This window comes from Ranitomeya imitator, chromosome 9 (genome assembly GCF_032444005.1).
Source record: "Ranitomeya imitator isolate aRanImi1 chromosome 9, aRanImi1.pri, whole genome shotgun sequence".
NCBI classification, from domain to species: Eukaryota; Metazoa; Chordata; class Amphibia; order Anura; family Dendrobatidae; genus Ranitomeya; species Ranitomeya imitator.
In genome coordinates, this window is record NC_091290.1 from 42,028,487 (window position 1) to 42,049,655 (window position 21,169).

The following is a 21,169-nucleotide window of genomic DNA, read 5'->3' on the forward strand; positions in this document are numbered from 1 at the left end:
CCGGGGGCCTGAGAGGTGAGTATGTAATTTTTTTTATTTATTTTTTTATCGCAGCAACAGCATATGGGGCAAATATCTGTATGGGGCATCTTATGTGGCCATGTGCAGCATTATATGGGGGCAAATATCTGTATGGAGCATCTTTATGGGGCCATAATCCACATTTGTGGAGCATTACACGGGGCAAATGTCTGTATGGAGCATCTTATGGGGTCATAATCAAAATTTGTGCAGCATTATATGGGGCATAATTTAATATGGAGCATCTTATGGAGCCCATCATAAACTGTATGGAGCATTATATGGGGGCTCCTGATTCAGTATGGAAATTCAAAAACTCTTAACCTACTGATGTCTCAATTAATTTTACTTTTATTGGTGTCTATTTTTATTTTTGAAATTTACGGTAACTGCTGCATTTTCCACCCTAGGCTTATACTCGAGTCATTAAGTTTTCCCAGTTTTTTGTGGCAAAATTAGGGGGGGTCGACTTATACTCTGGTCGGCTTATACTCTAGTATATACGGTATATAATCCGATCGTTATTCAGAAGAACACAGTGGACTTTCATAGCCTATGTAACACAATACTACAGGACAGGGCCTGTTACATTATTTTGGAGGCTACTCCACTGAGAGGTTATATGCTTGATCTGGAGAGATTAGCAAACGATGGTTTGCACAGCTGTGTCATTAGCAAGCAGGAACACTATTTCATCTGCCCTAAATGTCCCATAATGGCGACTTTTTATTGTCTACCAAAGGTTTACAAAGAACATATTCCCCTAAAGCAGGGGTATAAATGTGTCTACATCTATCAGTGATGTGTGGGGCCATCATACTATTGTAACACCCCAGGAAGCTGGTTGTTTCAGTGGTGTTGCCTTTTTCGGGGAGGGTGATGCCATGCCTGGAAGCAACAAGGATCCCTTTAACAGGTAGCACATACATGCAACATGTTCTGACTTCAGGCCAGAAGGGGGGCTCCAAATTCGATTTAACGGTATCTCCCCTATATATACTTGCTGGAGGAGGAGTTAAGGGGTAGTCAGAGTTAGTTGGAGAGAGGAGAGTGAGAGAAGAGCTGGAGCAATGCAGACACGAGGTTCTGCTGCTCCTGACAGGAGTGGAGGAGTCAGACAGAGTGCAGTCTGTAGGAACATGTGAGGGGAGAAGAAGCACAGGAGAAGTGAAGAGCTGGAGGGGAGCTGCGCCTGTGCTCCCTCCACACTGAAGCGCAGGAACCGGACATCGGGAGTCCAAGGCTGTGTGGGACTGTATGCCCCACAGCAGAAACCGGATGGCAGGGTATTTCAAGTCGCCTGTCCACAACCACATCTGAAGGCACAACAGCATATAGAGCCCGGAGTTACCGCAAGTAGAGACACCTGTAAAAATGCTCGAGTTGCCTGCCATGCGGGTACTGTCCTTCATATAAAACAGCGAGAGCGGACCTTGTGTGAAGCCTCAGGCAGCAAGGGACGCACACTACAGCGCAGTAAGGAAAGCTTCCAACCCCGCCTGGTTAAGGGGACTCCAAATCGCTTCCAGACTGGCCGGACCTCAACATCAGCTGTTGCCGGTACCCTGGACTGTGGCTGCATACTACCAGTAAAAGGTAAAGAGAATGCAATCTTGTGTCCTCTTTCTTTCTGGCACTACACCACCATCTGTCATCTTTATCCACTACACCGGGGAGCCCTGGGGATCATGCTTCACCTGTGGGAAACCATACCATCCCTGCTGCAGTGCCATCATTCCCAGTGGACCCCTTTTAAGCAGCGTCGGTCACCCCTGATCGAATACCACAGGTGGCGTCATGAACATTCTTTATTCAAAACGACCCATTTAAAGACTTTAACTTGGACGCCCAGGGCCACTGACCAGGTCATTGTGCCACCATGACTACCTCTTTTAACGACCACCGGACTCGGTACAGAGTACCCCTAGGCCCTAGCGGGCGCTCCACGATACATGGACGATTGTGTGGGGTCGTCATACTAATATAAATGTCATAATTAAATAACTATGCGCTAAACTCCAACTCCCTTCATAACCCAGCCCCCATATACCCAAAGCCCCACCTCTGCCCCAACTCCACCCTGCCCTGCCGGACCATGGAGGAATGTTGCTTGAAGCTGGTCCCTGGTGCAAAAAAGGTTGGGGACCACTGCCCTAAAGGGTCCACCCCATTGTGGAAGGTGTGGACAGTCTAACCTAGAACCTAAGCATTTGCCTTGACCGTATCCTTAGACCCTTTGTTACCAGTCCTAATTCATACATTTGTGACACTAATGATCTTTTGAGGAAATTTGGAGGGCTTGACCTAGTCAGTTTTCCGATAACAATAAGTTTGTTCTCGAGGCCCTGAGCTTTTGCTTGTGTAGGAATGTTTTCACCTTTGACAGGAAGTACTTCCACCAGTTCGGGGGTACTGCAATGGGGAGTCCCTGTGCCCTATCGTATACAAACCTGTTCCTGGGCTGGTCAGAGGAAATTATAGTCTTTGGGGACTATTGAAGGCAGTGAGAGCATCTCGATGTTCATCGACAAGATTCTGATCATCTGGAAAGGGAACCCAATGCAGTTTGATGTCCAATTTACCCACAAATTCGTAAATTATTTTAATTTACGTTTCACTTTTGAAACAGGTGTCAATAAACTCCTCTTTCTGTACCTCTTTATCCAAAAAAGAAAAGGAGCAAATGTGGAGTTGTTGACCCAGACCTAAAGGGAAAACTACAGCCACTAATTCATTACTAAGATGGGAGAGCAATCACCCAGTGTCATTGAAAAGATGAATCCCTAAAGGACCGTTTATGCGACTACGTCGCAATTGTACTAACAACGACGATTTTGAGAAACAGGCTGCAGATTTGGGCGACAAGTTTGTGGAGAGGAGCTATTCCAAGAGTGTTCTCAACAAGGCTCTAAGGGAGACTAGAGTTTGGGATTGCTGTTTTTTTTTTATTTAATCCAGTCCCTAAAAAACAGTGGATGACCATACCTGCAGATTTATCACAATATATTCGAACATGGCCCACCTAGAAAGAAATATCTTTCAGAAACACTGGCCTATCTTACAAATGGATGAGGACATAGAAGGAGCTGTTTTTACAAGATTACCTATTACCTATAAAAAGAACAAATCACTTAGAGACTGACTGCTGCACAGCCACCCACAGGACAACAAGAATTGGCTAGTATCAAATACCAAGGAATGCTATAAATGTAATGGGTGCGTAGCATGCAAATTTTTCACCCAGACAAAAACCTGCAAGAGCAATGTTACAGGCGAGTCCTTTACATCTGATCCTTTATTATTTGCAGGTCTAAGGGGATCATCTGCAAGATTGCCAGTGTGGCATCTATAATATAACGCTGGGAGCGTCACTCTGTCCGAAGCCTCTATAGACTGCGCAAGCGCCGGCGCAGTCTGGGCCTCACAGAGCGACGCTCCCGGGAGATCGCGGTATGCGTAAGCACTGAACGCATACCGCGATCTCCACCGGAGAGTCAGGGACCGCCAGGAGGGAGGGTAAGTATACTCACCTTTCCCGGTTCCAGCGCTGCTTGCGGCTCCGTCTCCCGGCTCCTCTGCTCCCGGCTCCGGAGGCCGCAGACTGCGCAGGCGCCGATTCCTGCTGCCGGAATCGGCGCCTGCGCAGTCCGCGCTTTCCGGCGCCATTTTCTTGAAGACACACTCCGGCTTCACTGCAGGTGTCTTCAAGAAAATGGCGCCGGAAAGCGCGGACTGCGCAGGCGCCGATTCCTGCTGCCGGAATCGGCGCCTGCGCAGTCCCCGCTTTCCGGCGCCATTTTCTTGAAGACATACCTGCAGTAGAGCCGGACGATAGGTGAGTATGGTATTTTTTTTTTTTTTATATGGCAGCAGCATTCGGGGGCATACACACTGGAGCGGGGGGCATATAATACAATGGTGGCGCAGGATGGGAGCAGCACATGACAGAACGGGCGCAGGATGGCAGCAGCACATGACAGAACGGGCGCAGGATGGCCGCAGCACATGACAGAACGGGCGCAGGATGGCCGCAGCACATGACAGAACGGGCGCAGGATGGCCGCAGCACATGACAGAACGGGCGCAGGATGGCCGCAGCACATGACAGAACGGGCGCAGGATGGCCGCAGCACATGACAGAACGGGCGCAGGATGGCAGCAGCACATGACAGAACGGGCGCAGGATGGCAGCAGCACATGACAGAACGGGCGCAGGATGGCAGCAGCACATGACAGAACGGGCGCAGGATGGCAGCAGCACATGACAGAACGGGCGCAGGATGGCAGCAGCACATGACAGAACGGGCGCAGGATGGCAGCAGCACATGACAGAACGGGCGCAGGATGGCAGCAGCACATGACAGAACGGGCGCAGGATGGCAGCAGCACATGACAGAACGGGCGCAGGATGGCAGCAGCACATGACAGAACGGGCGCAGGATGGCAGCAGCAAATGACAGAACGGGGACGCAGGATGGGAGCAGCAAATGACAGAATGGAGGCGCAGGATGGCAGCAGCACATGACAGAACGGGCGCAGGATGGCAGCAGCACATGACAGAACGGGCGCAGGATGGCAGCAGCAAATGACAGAACGGGCGCAGGATGGCAGCAGCAAATGACAGGATGGGAGCAGCAAATGACAGAATGGAGGCGCAGGATGGGAGCAGCACATGACAGAACGGGGGCGCAGGATGGGAGCAGCACATGACAGGATGGGGGCGCAGGATGGAGCAGCACATACCAGGATGGAGACCATATACCAATATAAATGCTCGCCACCCGGGCGTAGAACGGGTTCAATAGCTAGTAGAATATATTGGAGAAACTAAAAGAGAATTTCGTAGAAGGGTGGATGAACATCTTGGGGATATCAAGAATCAAACAGACACCCCACTGGCTAGACATGTTAACAGTATACATAAGGGCCACCTAAACGCTCTCAGCTTTATGGGGATAGACAAAGTGAGGCTACCGTGTAGGGGTGGGGATTGGGACCTCAGTATCCTGCAAAGAGAGTCACGATGGATCTACTGGCTTAATACTATTGCCCCTAACAGCCTTAATAAACAGCTCTCTTAAACATGCTTTCTCTAGCTTGATGGCTTCGGTAGGGTCAGTGTAGAAAGGTCAGCCGTCGCCGTGTGGGGGCGCCACTTGCGCAGGTTTATATGGTGCCAACCTCCACTGCCAGGTAGTATTCAGCTATAAAGTAGTGTGTTTATAGTTGGTATTATAGGCTTTTTAACATCGTCCTCTACGTTAATCCCTGAGCTGGCTGTCATTTGGCTTGATATCTGTGATCTCCTTATCCGCATGCATGTCGCCCTCTCTGCACCCTGTTCTAGTTCTCCCTGACTGATGCTTACCTGGCTCTAACAGCTGCGTACAAAATATTTATTCCACTGAGATGTCGGAAGACTAGGACCTCACCTTGGTAGTTGTCCTTTAGGCTCCAGACATTGCAGGAATATGCATCGGGAATATCCGTACAGTCTCCCACTGCAACTGGCCCATGCTGCCCCTAGCAGCCCATTGCACCTGAACTAGACCTGGGCACTGCACTTCTCTATCCACTCACTGGCAGAAATGCCCCCTTCTATTAGCACAAGTTCCCACCCACTGAGCTAGTTCTATCATTAAATACTTCATCAGCGTCGGACTGGAGCACCTTGGGCCCACCAGAGAAAATCATTCTTGGGGCCCACTATGTAGCTACATAGAAATAAATACAGTACAAGACCACCAATTGTGTGGTAAAACGCATTAATAACGGGGTATATAATAAGGTAGAGCACGTCTTAATTATGTGGCAGGGGTTGGGGTAGAATCATAGAGGGGAAGCCCCCTCATAGAATATAATGTCGCCCCCAATAGAATATAATGTAGCCCCCTCATAGAATATAATGTAGTCCCCCTCATAAAATATAATGCAGCCCCCTCTCATAGGATATAATGCAGCACCCCACAAAATATAATGCAACCCCCTCAGGTATAACGCAGTCCCCACCATAGGGTATAATGCAGCCCCCCCCCATAGAGTATACTGTATCCCCTTTTTATAGCAATATGTAGCCCCCCAGAATGTAATGCAGTCCCCTGAGAGAATAATGCAGCCCCACGACAGAATATAATTCGGCCCCCTCATAAAGTATAATGCAGCCCCTATATACCCCCATCATTGTCCTCATCACCACCTCCATTATTGCCTTCTCCCCCACCACCATCATTGTCCATTTCATCACCTGCATCATTGCCTCCCCCCACCAATATCATTGTCCTTCCCCCACCTCCCCTCTCACTACACACACACACACACACACACACACACACACACACACACACACACACACACCTCACCTCACCTCCCCGCAGCAGCAGCACATCTCAGCAGCCTTTTCCTCGCCGACAGCTTTCTGTCTAAGACGGCATGCTGGATGATGATGTCATCCAGCTGGGCTGTATAAGACAGGAAGCAGGACGCCAGGATTTGCTGCACTGTGTGTGTGTGTGTTGCTGTGGTGAGGCTTTACATGCGGGCAGTGTTAGCTGCAGCCTGCGGCTAATGCTGTTCACTATTAAAGAGAAATGGTATTCACGCCTCTCCACACCCATAGGGGCGTGGGGAAGCATGAATATTCATTTTGCTTTAGCAGCGGGGACAGGATCCGGACTCCAGCTGCTGCTACGCTGGCACAGGGTGGGCCCCCTTGACTCAGGGGCCCCATAGCCACTGGCTGGGGGCCCTTGAAGCATTGGTGGATCTAGGCAGCTGCTAGCCAGTATGCCAGCAGGTCAGTGCCTGGGCCCACTGGATAATCCTCCGGTTCTCCGGTGGGCCAGTCCGAGCCTGCTTCCTCTCATACAGGCCAAACTTTTTGTTCTTATCCCATGCTGTTGCTAACTATATAAAGTGTACTTATGCTGACCTGTGCTTGGAGCGCCCCCAGGGGCCGTGGGGTACTCTGTACCGGGTCCTTCTGTTCTTGGTGGGGATGTCACCGTGGCTGACCCGGTCCGTGGCCCTCGGGAGGTCCGTTGATGAAATGGTGGGGAAAGGTCTTTAAAGGGATAATGTTCGTGACGCCACCTGTGGTATTCGGTCAGGGTGACCGACGCTGCTTAGGGGTCCGCTGGAGTGATGATATGGCAGCTAGATGGTATACCTTCCCACAGGTGAAGTATGTCCCCAGGGCTTCCCAGAATGTGGATGGTGGATGATGTAAGGTGCAGTGAATAACGAGGACACAAGGTTACAGTCTCTTTACCTTTACTGAAGGCTTCAGCATCCACAGTCCAAGGTAGGGACCACAGGGCAGGCAGAGTCCGGCCGGTCTAAAGGCAAATCCAGAGTCCCCTTATCCAGGTGGAATTAAATAGCCTTCCACCAGCGCCTGGGCGTTGTAATACTTCCCTGCTGAGCAACTCGGTAAGGTCCTCATAACTATTGTAGATGTTAAGTCTCTTCTCTCTGTCCCCCTGACGGATAGGACAAACCCATATGACGGGTGGCCTGAGGCTTTTTATAGGGACCCTAGTGACGCCCCGGCCCCCACAAGTTGCCACCCTGCCTCCTGGGTAAATGGTCGGGCAGCTAACGTGGAATTAACTGTCCTGCCAGTCTCTGAAGTAACGGCATAGAGCTCTTTACTCCCTCGGTGTTCTGGCTACCGGTCCTGCGCTTCAGAAAGAGGCAGCTTGCTTCTAGCTGGTCTCCCTCTGATGTCTCACTCCTGTTGATATGACTTCATTGCTCACTCACTGCAACACAATTCCTTTCATGTCCTTTCTTAGGATGCTGTTGCACGTGGGGCAGGCGCAGCTCCGTGTACCTTCCTTCCGTAGGCCGCAGTCTGGAGCTGGCTGTAACCCAACCCAGCCAGCCTCTGCCAAACTCAGTCAGGACCCACTGACCATCTCCTTCTCCCTCCAGTCAGCTTCTGTCCCTTTCTCTCACTAACTTCCTCCCCAACCCACCAGTTTTACCTAAGTGTGAAAGTGTGAGGAGTGCCCTAATAGATAGAAGCATGGCTCCCCCTGGTGGACTGGAGTGTGAAGTGTGTGTAGTGGTTGTGATACCTGGACAGAAGATCTCCTTCATTGCCTTCAGACATGACATCACTCCCCCTGGTGGAAGAATAACATTACTGCAACGAACCAGGACTCTGGGGCGCTGCATGCTTACCTTGCACTACTCACATTGAACATTAACACTCCATATGACTTGTATGTCGTACATTACCATAATACATTATACAAGACTCACATCACTATTGCATGTAAAACCGCATGACACCATACATTGTTGTCTTCAGGGGTAGGAACAGGGTAAGACGGTCCACATCCCTACAAATCAATCAGGTGTTCACTGTCCCCTTGTAGCCAGAAAGCCAGGAGGCTTTGGAGCTGCATTCTCCTGATCCGCTACGTTCAGACAACACCCTCTTTAAAGGGAACCTGTCAGCTGAATAATGCTGTTCAGTGATGAGTGAGTGTACTCGTTGCGAGTGTGCTCGTTGCTCGGGTTTTCCCGTGCACGCTCGGGTGGTCTTCGAGTATTTGTAAGTGCTCTGAGATTTTTGTTGACGCAGCTGCATGATTCACAGCTGCTAGCCAGCCTGAGTACATGTGGGGGGTTGCCTGGTTGCTAGGGAATCCCCACATGTATTCAGCCTGCCTAGCAGCCATAAATCATGCAGCTGCGGTGATGAAAACTAAATCTCCGAGCACTTACAAATACTCGGAGAGCACCCAAGCAACGAGTATACTCGCTCCTCACTAGTGCTGTTCAAACCGCATGTTTCTTGAATCATTTGTCTGTTGTAGCCGTGTGTGTCTTACTACAATGCTGTAGCATTCCCCGTCTGCTAAGGCTACTTTCACACTGGCGTTTTTTTTAATACATCGCAATGCGTCGTTTAGGGGAAAAAACGCATCCTGCAAAGTTGTTTGCAGGATGCGTTTTTGCCCCATAGAGTTACATTACCGACGCATTGCGACGTATTGACACACGTCGCAACCGTCTTGCGACGGTTGCGCCGTGTTGTGGCGGACCGCCAGGAGCAAAAAACGTTAAATGTAACGTTTTTTGCAGCCGACGGACCGCTTTTTCCGACCGCGCATGCGCGGCCGGAACTCCGCTCCCACCTCCTTGCACCTCACAATGGGGCAGCGGATGCGCCGGAGAAATGCATCCGCTGCACCCTTTGTGCGGCACAACAAACGCTAGCGTCGGAATCTCGGCCCGACGCAATGCGACGGGCCGAATCCGACGCTAGTGTGAAAGTAGCCTAACACAGAAATAGTACCCTAGTGTAGCTTATTAGTGTTCCCACGTGTACCATGCCCCCACAGTGTCTGTTATAATGCTGGATTGGTTTTGCAATTCCTTCTACATGCCTTTGAAACGCAGTTGATTTTTTTTGTCATAATTTTCTGCTTTCACACACCAGTGGAAGTGGACTACCCAACGCATTTGACATACATTTTTGCCACAGATTTTACACTTACAGTGAAGGAAATAATTATTTGATCCCTTGCTGATTTTGTAAGTTTGCCCACTGACGAAGACATGAATAGTGTATAAATTTAAAGGTGGGTTAATTTTAACATTGAGAGATAAAATATCAAAAATTAAAATCCAGAAAATCGCATTGTTTATATTATATAAATTTATGTACAGTGAGAAATAAGTATTTAATCCCCTACCAACCATTTAGAGTTCTGGCTCCTACAGACCAGTTAGACGCTCCTAATCAACTCATTACCTGCATTAAAGACAGCTGTCTTGCATAGTAACCTTTATAAAACACTCCTGTCTACAGACTCAATTAATCAATCAGACTCTCACCTCTACAACATGGGCAAGGCCAAAGATCTCTCTAAGGATGTCAGGGACAAGATCTGCACAAAGCTGGAATGGGCTACAAAACCATACGTAAGACGCTGGGTGAGAAGAAGACAACTGTTGGTGCAATAGCAAGAAAATGGAAGAAATACAAAATGACTGTCAATCGACCGATCTGAGGCAACATGCAAAATCTCACCTCGTGGGGTATCCTTGATCATGAGGAAGGTGAGAGATGCACCTAAAACTACACGGAATGAACTTGTTAATGATCTCAAGGCAGCTGCGATCAGTCACCAAGAAAACCATTGGTAACACATTACACTATAAAGGTTTAAAATCCTGCAGTGCCCGCAAGGTCCCCCTGCTCAAGAAGACACATGTGCAGGCCTGTCTGAAGTTTGCCAATGAACACCTGGATGATTCTGTGAGTGATTGGGAGATGGTGTTGTGGTCAGATGAGGCAAAATTGAGGTCTTTGGCATTAACTCAACTTACCGTGTTTGGGGAAAGAGAAATACTGCATATGACCCAGAGAATACCGTATCCACTGTCAAGCATGGAGGTGGAAACATTATGTTTTGGGGGTGTTTCTCTACCAAGGGCACAGGACTACTTCACCGCATCAATGGGAGAATGGAGGGAGCCATGTACCGTAAAATCCTGAGTGACAACCTCCGTCCCTCCACCAGGACATTAAAAATGGGTCGTCGCTGAGTCTTCCAGCAAGACATTGACCCAAAACATACATCCAAGGCAACAAAGGAGTGGCTCAAAAAGAAGCACATTAAGGTCATAGAGTGGCCTAGCCAGTCTCCAGACCTTAATCCCATAGCAAACTTATGGAGGGAGTTGAAGCTCTGAGTTGCCAAGCGACAGCCTCAAAATCTTAATAATTTAGCGATGATCTGCAAAGAGGAGTGGACCAAATTTCCTCCTGACATGTGCGCAAACCTCATCATCAACTACAAAAAAAAGTCTGCTGTGCTTGCCAACAAGGGTTTTGCCTCCAAGTATTAAGTCTTGTTTGCCAGAGGAATCAAATACTGATTTCTCACTGCAAAATGCAAATACATTCTTATAATTTATACAATGTGATTCTCTGGATTTTATTTTTGATATTATCTCTCAATGTTAAAATTAACCTACCCTTAAAATTATAGACTGTACATGTCTTTGTCAGTGGGCAAACTTACAAAATCGGCAAGGGATCAAAAAATTATTTCCTTCACTGCAGCAATCTGTGGAAAATCCCAAGCATGTCAGCAGCAAAATCTGAATGATTTGGTGTGAATATTGCAACTCTTCCTCCTTTATCTTGTGTAAGACTTCATGCAGGCAATAGAGACACCTCCTCTTTTCATTCGGAGGGCATAAAACCTGCATTTTCAGGATATTGGGGAGTCCGTTTTTAAATTTTTCTACCCATGCTGATCCACTTAATTTTTTTAGATGAATTACAAAAAAAAGTAATCTGAAAACCCCTAATCATTTGTATTGCTCAGTGCGCTGCCTGATTTTTATTTTTTAATTAAATTTTATTTTTTTTCTAGTGCAAAAGCCAGATGTGAATGCAGTAGTAAGGTGAACTAGAAGTCCTTTTAGATCACTTGAATCCACTCCTGGCTTTGGTTTCAAAAACTGCCTGTGTGATTCTAGCCAGGATTTCTAGAAGACTTTTTCAGGAATATCCAGAAAAGCCTCCAGACAGATCAACATGGGCAATATAATGTTCTGTTGTCTTTTATCATTTGTTTTGGATCCGAACCTGCTGCCCACATTGACAGAACAGACAGCGGTCATACAAAAAAGGGTAACGGGGAATAGTATTAACCAACTATCATCAGTGCTGAAAACAAACCCTCTCCTTTTTCTTGCTGGAAATAGGAAGGTGAGATTGCAGGAAAAAGGACTAAAGGCCAAAATGTGACTTTATAGTGAGTCCCCCTCCCATAACTAATAATGCCATTCATCTTTTCCCCAATTAGTAATAGTTCTGGCAGAGTTCTTTTCTTTCAGATTTTCAGAGTTTTTTTTTATACCAAAACAAGGCAGGGATTGCTTAGAAGGGAATGGGAAAGTCAAATTTAACTGATCAAAAACTGCACGTGTGTTTCGAGCCCTACAGTGTTTTTCTGTGTAATATATGTATGTGCTAAGCTTGCCTGTCCGGCAGGCCATCAAAGAAGATATCCTTGCATGTGTAATGTAAGAATATATTTCTTACAGCAGTATAAACGCCGTAATATGCTTGTTCCGTGCATTCCGTGAAAACACGAGGGGGAGAACATCCAAACTATGCTAATGTTGTCCTTCGCGTTCAAGCCTAGGACAGCAGTTCTGCAAGACCAATCCAATGTTTGGGATTTTCAACTGTTGGGATCCCCAACCTCAAGGGGGAAAAAATGGCTGTAGCATGGTAAGCAGATTATAAGGAATGGTACATGTGGCAACTTCTCCAGGACCTTCACTATCTGGGTGATCGAGATAAACGCCACCATCCTCCTTACCTTGGGCCAGTTCTTTTAATCTAAACGCTATCGGGTTGGGAAAACGGATTGTTCAGCAGGTGCACTGAAGATATTATTAATTTCTGAAATGACCGTGCTTGCCCTGAAGTCTCTACCAACCTTAATATACCGCATAGAACTGTAGAACAGGACGGCACTAGAGCGATACCGCTTTCAGAAACCAGGACGTCACGCATGCTAGGGGGTATTGGTGCTCAGCATACTAAATGAAATCCAATAGTTCGTATATACACATAAGAGAGAAAATATGCGGCACTCACCCCAATTCAGCAGTGAAAAGCGTGAATTTTAATGGAAAACATAGACAGATGAAAATCTTGTCCAAGCTCCAACACCGCACCCTCCTGCTTACCTGATGTTGTAACGGATTTTCATCTGTCTATGTTTTCCATTAAAATTCACGCTTTTCACTGCTGAATTGGGGTGAGTGCCGCATATTTTCTCTCTTATGTGTATCTACCAACCTTAATCCAATCCTGCCCCATACATTCCAGCTAGTGATGAGCGAACGTGCTCGGATAAAGTGTTATCCAAGCATTCTCTGGCACCAACCGAGTGTTTTCGGTGTGGTCGAAAAATATGTTAGCGTCCCCTCGCCTGCATGTCTCGCGGCTCTTAGGCAGTCTGAACACATGCAGAGATTGCCATTTTGTTAGGTAATCACTGCATATGTTGCAGCTGTCTAACAGCAGGCGAGGGGACTCGAACATATTTTACGCGCATGCCCAGGACACTCAGTTAGTACCCAAGCATGCTTGGATAACACCTTATCCAAGCACATTCGCTCATCACTAATTGCAGCCTATAACCCGCTATTTATTTTTTTTTACCGTTTTAATGGATCAATTCTGCTGCCAAAAGGAGCTTTTCTATTAATAAAACTGTTGCAATTTTGTCTTTTGAGCAATCCATTGTTATCATTGTGCTGAAGTTGAACTTGCACCTGAATTATATATGTACCTGTAGAATGTTATAATTACGGGGAGTTGCACAACTCGAGTACTTGTGTATAACTAATACATATCCAAAGACCTGCTAATCAGTATTCAGCTTCACGCTCAGGTTCTCTGTTTATGTATTGGGTGTGGTCCAAAACTGGAACTTTACACATGAATTTCTGGATGATTTGTAATCTGTCTGTGATTGATGTGAACTTAGTTTGGAGAAGCCTAGTCATAGCAGTAGTCAAGTGAGACTAGTATTGATACAACGCCTGGATTACTTGTCTAGCGTCCAATTTAACTTAGTTGTGACTACTCTTCTATATTCCCATTATTATCAGCTATTCTAAACTTTATTGAATATAAACATAGAAAACCTGGAACATTGAAGCTGTTATACCATGAAAAAGACTTCAGGATAGGGGTTACATGTGTGATTCTTGGGGACACCATCGCTACAACCGCCCACCCCAAAAATCATTAGTGTCCATAGTCTCCCACCCCTTCTAGTTTATACGCTACTGCAGCGAGGGGAGCTTTAGTCAGCTTTGCTCATCCATTCAATGTCTATACAAGCTCATTAAGATGTCCAATTTTCACATATGAGTGCTCTCCATGGTTTTCACAGATGGCACTTGTACCTGTGACGGTCTGTGGGGCCATTCACATGTGCGTAATTTTTCACGGATCAAGAGATCTGTGGGGAATCAGAGATGCCCCATTTTAATCAATTTTGGCAATGCAATTTAATGGGTCCATGAAAAAATTGGACTGCCTGAGAATCTGGCCACAGTCCAATTTTCAGGCTCAGAATGGAGAAGGTGGCAACTTTTTTCCTTTTTTTTTTTTTTTCCTTATGTACTAGGAAAAAAATGGCCGAAACTTGGATCAGAATCTTCTACTTTTTTTTTTTATTCCTGTATGTGGAACAGACGGAGGTGTTAATGAGCCCTTAGGTTGACCAGAAACATGCTCAGTAGTGATGAGCGAGTGTACTCGTTGCTCGGGTTTTCCTGAGCACACTCGGGCGACCTCCGAGTATTTGTTAGTGTTCGGAGATTTACTTTTAATTGCCGCAGCTCAATGATTTACAGCTACTACCCAGCCTGAGTACATGTGGGGGTTGCCTGGTTGCTAGGGGATCCCCACATGTAATCAAGCTGGCTAGTAGCTGTAAATCATTCAGCTGCGGCGATGAAAACTAAATCTCTGAACACTAACAAATTCTCGGAGACCACCCGAGAAACGAGTACACTCGCTCATCACTAATGCTCAGCTGTTAGTGTGGTCCCTATAGACATGAAGGGTGCAGCAGGTCACAGGGGTGACCACCACTTCATTCTAACCTCTCCTCACTGTGGTCCTACTCGGTGACCCTAAGAAAATGTTTGTGTTGTGCAAAATTAGCAACACATGAAAAAATATAGATTTGTTAATGCTGTAATTGTACTGACCTGCAAAATTAAGGTTTATCCAGCTATTTATAGTACACTGTGTACATAGAAAAATCAATGACAAAATTGCTAATGTTTACCCTGATTCTCAAAAAATGGAACGAGTAATCCATCTTTGAAAGTATCCCAAAATGGAACCAACCAAAATGATTATTACTCCCTCATTAAAAAAGAACAAAATAAAACAGAACAATATGTCGCACAGCTCAGTTGGAAAAATTTAAAAGGGGTTGTATCTCGTATATAATTTTATATCGATGGGATACTTATTAATCGCTGGAGGTCCGACTGCTGGGACCTTCACCAATCTTAAGAACAAGGCTCTGCGGAGTGCAGATAAGCATGCGCTTTTCTGCCCCATTGGACTGTCAAATTGTCAACCGCACTAATCTGCTTCCTCTGACAGCCCCGAAGGGTTCATGTTCAACCTTTGCTCCATTCAGACAGTTTTTGGGATTGGTGGTGACTCTCAGCTGTCAGACCCCAAGTAATCAGTGGTCCCCATAAACCAGTCCTTCTTTCCTCCGGCATCTGCCCAGTGTCCGTGTGATCTTGTTTTGCCATGTGAGCTCTGCAGCTAATCAGGCTGTAGTGCACACAACTCCCGAATGTCACGAGACCGCCAGCAGAAGACTGGGCTGACATCACTGGAGTGGCGCCAGTGCAGAAGGTGTTTTTTTGTTTTTAATTTTATGGAGAATACAGAATTTTAAGAAGTGGTTGTCAAAGTAGTGGACAACTCCTTTTAATAAAACTTTATTGGCAATCTTCTATGTATCCTAATGTAGCGACAGGTTAAAATTGTAACTCATCCTGCAAAACAAACAATCGTATAATTACTTTGATATAAAAAGGTAATTAAAAAAAGTTATGGCTCTTAGAATTAGAATGCTATGATGAAATTATGGAACGTACAAGGAAAAAAAAGTCCCACACACCTTAGTCATGTCACAGTCCTTATCGTGTGAACATTCTCTTTCTGGCGGCTTCTTGTAACTGTTGCTGTATAAATCTGTGGGGACTGTAGGAGATCAGACGCCTGTCACAGGAGGCATCTATGGCACCCGAGGAATATTTGATCATCTAGTTGCCTGGTATTAATTGGTATATGCATGCAATAATAGATAATGCAATGTTAAAAAAAATATTTGCATGTTGATCTTTAGGGTTGCCCTCCCTGACTGTGGACTTAAACGTACGTTCCTGATGATTTAACACTGGATTTAATTTTTTTTTTCCATAAGACTTTGCTTTCATTAACATGGGTGGATAAAGACTGACTTGATGTTTATTTGGATAGGACTGAAGCGTTAAAAAGGGGCCACATGAGTTTTATTATTTGCATGAATTGGAATGTGATTTTTTTTTTTATATATATATATATTGTGTTGTCACTGTGCAACAAAAAATGTTTTGCTACCTTGTAATCCTCATGTTGGGGGGTTGTATGCAGGGTCCAATATTTCAGCTCTGTGTAGACGTGTCGACACATGTTGTACCATCATACTGAAGTGCTGCTGTAATTCCATAGTCTTCCTCTGATCTGTAGCTAGATACTGTTGCTGTGGAGAAAACATTGAATTCAGATATTAATACGCGATGAGACTTGTCATTCCAGCGCCTCTGGGTACAATAGCCAGTCTTTCAAGCCTCAGGTCGCATACTGGTTTTCAACACCCCACAGCTAACATGACTAGCGTTTCTTCCTACTAAACAGATTCTAATTGTAACACATAGGAAATGGCACAACATTATGAAAGGAGACAAAGTATTACAGGGGAAAATTGAACAAAATTCGGTGGTCCTGTCGGGGCTTACATATACTATAGACCATAGACTATAATGGTGTCGGCAGAGCGAACGTGCACTACTACTGAAAGGTGATCACTTGGATGTAGTAAACGATGTATGGGTGTCTTCCCCCCAGTATTCGTATATACCATGAAATGCTGCCCATTCGCTCTGTTGGCACCATTATAGCCTATAGCTCCGCCAGGGCATACATCCAAATCTCGTCATGTCTCCAATAGATTTGTTAACATAAAGTGAACAACCCCTTTATTTGTAAAAGTGCTTTAAGTCCATAAGTTCCTTCCCCATGATATCCTATACGAGCTCATTGGAGTCATAAGATGCAGAACCATTTCACAGGATCTCTACACTGGACAGCTAGTGGGGATGGGTAATTTTTAAACTGGTTTTTGCCTTTTGCAGAGATGAGTACTTAAAGGGTAACATTCGTTCTAATTTTTATTAGATCAATAATACACATGAAAATAAGTAATATTGTAATATGCCTTGCAGCACTGGAGTCCTGGGTTCAAATCCCATCAAGGACAACATCTGCAAGGAGTTAGTTCTCCCTGTGTTTGCGTGGGTTTCCTCTGGGTTCTCCAGTTTCCTCCCACATTCCAAAGACATACTGATAAGGAATTTAGATTGTGAGCCCCATTGGGGACATCGATGATAATGTGTGCAACCTGTAAAGTGCTACGGAATATGGTAGCGCTATATAAAAATAAAGATTATTATTAATATATCTTGCTGGAGAAATCCATCCTCCAGGACTGATCTTTCATTTTTAAAATACTCAATTCACAGGCAAAAATCATTAACGTAACAATCTGTCTTTACTGGATATGGAGAGAAAATCTCATCAGTAACAATGGTCATCTCCTATGTAGAGGGGAGGAGCTTTGCCTCTAACCCCATCCTTTTCTCCCTCCCATCCCATCTACATAGAATCTTATCAGCACCAACTGTCATCTCCTATCTCGGTAATGTAACAATTTGTCTTCACTGAATACAGATTTTACCCAGGAACTGAGAATTTTGAAAATTAAAGTCCTGAGGTTCCAGGTGAACAAAAGCTTGTGTGCACTAGCACATAAAAGAACATTGGATCGGTGTGATGTTCGTTTTCAGCATGGACAAAAATTATATATTTTGTGTGAACGTACCTTGAGGACTTCAGGATTATACTTGCATGTTCTCATTCCAATTTTCATTGTTTCCCACATGTATTAGACCATTATGGTGATGAACATTGGGAATAGGTGGTTTTCTTGCCTTGATGTTGTATTTAGCCTCATAAAAAAATTAATAAAAATGTAATGATCTGTCTGGGGGTATTACATAGGGTAGAGTCATGATGTGTCTGCTGTATCCTTTGATACAGTAGTGGTGTAGTATAAAATGTCACCTTGATACTTTGTGGTGTGGTTGTATTCTGTGACTTTTCGTTTGTTAATTCAATGCTATTTATTTTTTATCTCCTCATGCAAAGAACTGGTCCTTAGACATAAATACAATATGTAGGGCGTCTAGTTTCTCTTACTGCTTTTGGATATTAAAGAGTACGTACCAAAATTTGAGGTTGCCCTCTAGCCATAGAATAGGGCACAATTTTATGATCACTCGAGGTCTGACCGCTGGGACACCCACTTATCCCGAGAACATGGCTCTGAAGAGCGCAGCTTGGTGGTCCCATTGAAAATGGAGTGGAGGTGCGCTTTAGATCCCCACCAATCCCCTAAATAGAGCGGAAGTTAAGCAACAATCAGACCATCAGGGATTGTGAAGATAGGTGGTATCAATAAGGGGTAACTTATAATCTTGAACCACACCCTTATCGCTAGTGTTACTTGGCAAAATTTGAGTGCATGTTGTAGTAAAATTTCAGCAATATACTAATCTCAAATGTTTCTTCTGAAACAGGGTTACAACCCAAAAATTACAACCCGGGTTCACTCTTTTATTTTTCTTTTGTTGAAAATACCCTGTAGCCTTTTTGTTTCTTGTAGAAAAGTGTTTGAAGTCGTCATGTGGTATATTGAGGCTGAAAGAAGGTCAAACTCTGCCTATGAAGAAACTGATGACCTATACATTGGATAGGAGCTGGTATGCAGCAGCAACATTTGATGAGGCTCCTCGGAGAAGCTCTATGCATTTAGTCTATATCCAGTGGCCAGCAGAGCGTTTTTCAGCTGATCATGGGTTTCTGTGTCAGTAAGGCCAGTTATAGACAAAGTGGGGCCCTGGGCAATAGTTCAAAGTGGGACCCCAAATACTAACATATTGCACCATCACATAGAAATATTTCGGTTGCACTTATATGCGTGGAGTTCAGGCCACTAAATGAGTGTGATCGACAATATTGAAGTCGTTCAACGTTTGTTCCTGGGTCTCTTTACATTGGCTGAGGAAGAATGATGGGGACAGAACAATCACTAGTAGATCAATCTGTCCTCATACAGTATCATGTTATCAGCAGCATGTCTGGAGTTTTCACCAGGTGATGTGCTGCTGAGAACAATGATTTTTGTTCCTGTATAAACAATCCAATCACTCGATGAATAGGCAGCATTTTGCTTATTTAGTATAATGCACCCCATAGTCCTTCATATAGTATAATGTGCCCCATAGTCCTCCATATTGTATAATGCACTCTTCATAGTCCTCCATATAGAATAATGCACTCCCCATCGTCCTCCATATAGCACAATGCACTCCCCATAATATAACGCACCCCATAGTTCTTCATATGATATATAGATAATCCGATAGAGTACAGTCATGGCCAAAATTTTTGAGAATGACACCAAAATTATATTTCCACATGATCTGCTGCCCTCTGGTTTTTATTAGTGTTTGTCTGATGTTTATATCACATGCAGAAATATAATTGCAATCATATTATGAGTACCAATAGGTTATATTGACAGAATGAGTTAATGCAGCAAGTCAATATTTGCAGTGTTGACCCTTCTTCTTCAAGACCTCTGCAATTCTCCCTGGCATGCTCTCAATCAACTTCTTGACCAAATCCTGACTGATAGCAGTCCATTCTTGCATAATCAATGCTTGCATTTTGCCAGAATTTGTTGGTTTTTGTTTGTCCACCCGTCTCTTGATGATTGACCCCAAGTTCTCAATGGGAATAAGATCTGGGGAGTTTCCAGGCCATGGACCCAAAATCTCTGTTTTGTTCTATGAGCCATTTAGTTATCACCTTTGCTTTATGGCAAGGTGCTCCATCATGCTGGAAAAGGCATTGTTGGGCGCCAAACTGCTCTTGGACGATTGGGAGAAGTTGCTCTTGGAGGACATTCTGGTACCATTCTTTATTCATGGCTGTGTTTTTAGGCAAGACTGTGAGTGAGCCGATTCCCTTGGCTGAGAAGCAACCCCACACATGAATGGTTTCAGGATGCTTTACAGTTGGCATGAGACAAGACTGGTGGTAGCGCTCACCTCTTCTTCTCCGAATAAGCTGTTTTCCAGATGTCCCAAACAATCGAAAAGGGGATTCATCAGAGAAAATGACTTTGCCCCAGTCCTCAGCAGTCCACTGCCTGTACCTTTTGCAGAATATCAGTCGGTCCCTGATGTTTTTTCTGGAGAGAAGTGGCTTCTTTGCTGCCCTCCTTGAAACCAGGCCTTGCTCCAAGAGTCTCCGCCTCACAGTGCGTGCAGAAGCACTCACACCAGCCTGCTGCCATTCCTGAGCAAGCTCGGCACTGCTGGTAGTCCGATCCCGCAGCTGAAACAGTTTTAAGATACGGTCCTGGCGCTTGCTGGCCTTTCTTGGGCGCCCTGGAGCCTTTTTGACAACAATGGAAGCTCTCTCCTTGAAGTTCTTGATGATGCGATAGATTGTTGACTGAGGTGCAATCTTTGTAGCTGCGATACTCTTCCCTGTTAGGCCATTTTTGTGCAGTGCAATGATGGCTGCACGTGTTTCTTTAGAGATAACCATGGTTAACTGAAGAGAAACAATGATACCAAGCACCAGCCTCCTTTTAAAGTGTCCAGTGATGTCATTCTTACTTAATCATGACTGATTGATCGCCAGCCCTGTCCTCATCAACACCCACACCTGTGTTAATGGATCAATCACTAAAACGATGTTAGCTGCTCCTTTTAAGGCAGGACTGCAATGATGTTGAAATGTGTTTTGGGGGTTAAAGTTCATTTTCTGGGCAAATATTGACTTTGCAAGTACAGTAATTGCTGTTAAGCTAATCACTCTGACATTCAGGAGTATATGCAAATTGCCATTAGAAAAAATGAAGCAGTAGACTTTGGAAAAATTTATATATGTCTCATTCTCAACATTTTTGTCCATGACTGTAGAATGCAACCCCAGAGTCCTGAAGTATTATGGTTACCACATTCTCGCTGAGATTATAGCTAATCTATAATCTATCAGGCAATACTCGCCTCTCCTCTCTGTTCCAGTGTTTCTCTGGTCTCTGCAGATTGTCTCAACAGCCTCACTGCCTTTCACAGCCTGGTGTGTGATTAAGGGGGGACTCCACAACTTTTTTTTTTTTTTTCCTTGCATTTATTTCAAAATTAAATAATTACAAGTACA

General features: G+C 45.1%; 1 protein-coding gene across 3 annotated transcripts in view; it reads left to right on the plus strand.

Moving 5' to 3' along the window:
* Positions 1-21,169, plus strand: part of CDC42BPG (CDC42 binding protein kinase gamma) — a 137,235-nt gene that overhangs the window by 40,129 nt on the left and 75,937 nt on the right. The gene's annotated exons all lie outside the window — the stretch shown is intronic.